The sequence below is a fragment of the Grampus griseus genome (genome assembly GCF_964374135.1).
Source record: "Grampus griseus genome assembly, chromosome: 5".
In the NCBI taxonomy this organism is placed as follows: Eukaryota; Metazoa; Chordata; class Mammalia; order Artiodactyla; family Delphinidae; genus Grampus; species Grampus griseus.
The window spans coordinates 42162186-42164744 of record NC_138998.1 but is presented as its reverse complement, the minus strand read 5'-3'; positions in this window follow the sequence as shown (position 1 = coordinate 42164744).

The following is a 2559-nucleotide window of genomic DNA, read 5'->3' as shown; positions in this document are numbered from 1 at the left end:
ATAATTTTATTGAGAATAGAAAAAGGAGAAACAGTGGGAGACTTTTTTTTTTTTTAATTTAGAAAGCAGAAATGCCACTGACCAATAAAAGTAGAAAATGAATGTGAGTATGTTTGGTTTGGAAATCAAGAATGCGTTGTGTGACAGAAATACAGGTGCTTAAACAAAGGACTGTATAGTAAATAGCAGAGCTAGATCTTTCACCCTTGCCACATTTTTAGGAAAATAAATCTGCTGGCAGCACCAGTGTTGGTCCCCACATTAAAACCCTAAAGGGCATGATCTGTCTGGGAAAGGCTTGGGCTCTGTGGTATTGGTTCCTCGGAGAAAAGGCACCTTTTCTTGGCATTGAATGGTTTCATTTTCAAAATCACCAATCTATTAAATTAGCCACCTTTATTAAACAGAATTCTCAGTCATCTCTTCCATTCAGGGAAGATATCTCTTAAAGAAACAGAACTATATAACTGGTGAAGAAATCCATGCCATCAATCTGTATTAATAAAATTTTATTTATAAATTCAAAGCATACCCAAGGGGAATTTTGAGAGCCATTGACTTGACTCAGACTTAAAAGGCATTTATGGAAGTAAAGCAAGTTTAAAAATTTTAATGTTTTTATATCAATATCCCTCACTGCCTTAGTAGGAGTGTGTGTCTAAGTTATGTGATGATTAAGTCTTCTCTGTTTAAAGAAGAAGAGGGAGAAGCTTCTCTCCTCCTTAGGGTGTATTCTTGAGAACACAAGACCTTTTAATTTTACAGCACAAGGTCCTGGGCCTTCTGATTCTGGAACTGTAAACACAAACCTCCAACATTAATTTAGGAGGCCCCCATAAGATAAGCAATCACAAAGTGTATTTTCTTGTCTCATACTTTTCTCTATAAAGTGAGAAGTTTTTGTCTCATACTTTTTTTGTCTCATACTTTTCTCTATAAAGTGCATGAAATTCTGTCCAGACCCCATAATCACTCGTTTTACCTTACATATGTATAATCTATTAGTACTTATCCAGTTATGTGATTGTTCTCTGCCCGTTCTCTGTTGGTAGGGAGAGAACTTCTGTTGACAAGATTACTTATTTTTCCCGACAATATATAAGTGGGACTGGCTCTAACCATTTAGACTATTATTTCTGGAAGCAGAACCTTCCCTTCTAATCCATCTCTAAGAATTTTGTACTTAAATATAGGGTGGGTATCGGGAGCAGTACACTAAAAGAAAAAACAAATCATGTAATTTAAAGTAACATTTCAGCGCTTTGTGTGAGATAGTTGGGGTAAACATAATTTCTGTAAAGTTCCTCAAATCATACTATACCTGAAATTATGCAATTTCTAGTCAGTTCATTGTATGTCCGCATTTGTCTATTTTACTGTTTCCTGTGGCACACCGTTATTAGCTCTGAGAATTGAGAGTGAAAATGAGTTTGTTAATCTGATGGTCTGTTTTATTCTGGCTTCCTTTTTTCCCAATTGAAAATATAGTCAAAGACTCAAGTGGCGAATCATATTTATTTCTGTAATATAGATTTAAATAGGCTTAATTCTGTTCATCTGTCTAAAATATATATTTAATATTTAATACATAAATTGTGATCTGTGTTTAGAAAATATGTGATTATACCATTATATTCTATTTTTAACCTTATATCTAGAACGTAGAGTTCTGCTGCAATTATTACACAGAGGCCACTTTCACTGCAATTCTGAGTTTTCATGGGTCTATTGGGAAAGCTTAAGATGTGTGTAATGGTAACATGAGTTTTATTGGGCTTCCTTCATCAAGAAATAACCATACTAATTATTTTCTATGAGGTGTATGTATCAGTTGCATTGTCCTGTACTGCCTTCCGTGTGAATGTGTTCCTTGGCTAGATGCTATATTGTGTGAAACTTCATGCCTGTATATCAAGCATTTTGTAACTCCCTAGATGGTGGTGCTGACTGGGGCTCTGAGGGTAAGAAAAAAATTCTCCATAACCAGAATAGATGTCAATTTCTGTGAGAATGACTTGTTACCCCTGGTAACAAAGGATAATTTTGGTGGATAGACCTAGAGTCTGTCATACAGAGTGAAGTAAGTCAGAAAGAGAAAGACAAATACCGTATGCTAACACATATATATGGAATTTAAGAAAAAAAAATGTCATGAAGAACCTAGGGGTAAGACAGGAATAAAGACACAGACCTACTAGAGAACGGACTTGAGGATATGGGGAGGGGGAAGGGTGAGCTGTGACAGGGCGAGAGAGAGGCATGGACATACATACACTACCAAACGTAAGGTAGATAGCTAGTGGGAAGCAGCCGCATAGCACAGGGAGATCAGCTCGGTGCTTTGTGACTGCCTGGAGGGGTGGGATAGGGAGGGTGGGAGGGAGGGAGATGCAAGAGGGAAGAGATATGGGAACATATGTATATGTTTAACTGATTCATTTTGTTATAAAGCAGAAACTAACACACCATTGTAAAGCAATTATACCCCAATAACGATGTTAAAAAAAACAAAACAAACAAACAAAAAAAACTAGTAGAGCCAGAGCTTTTCCTTTCTCA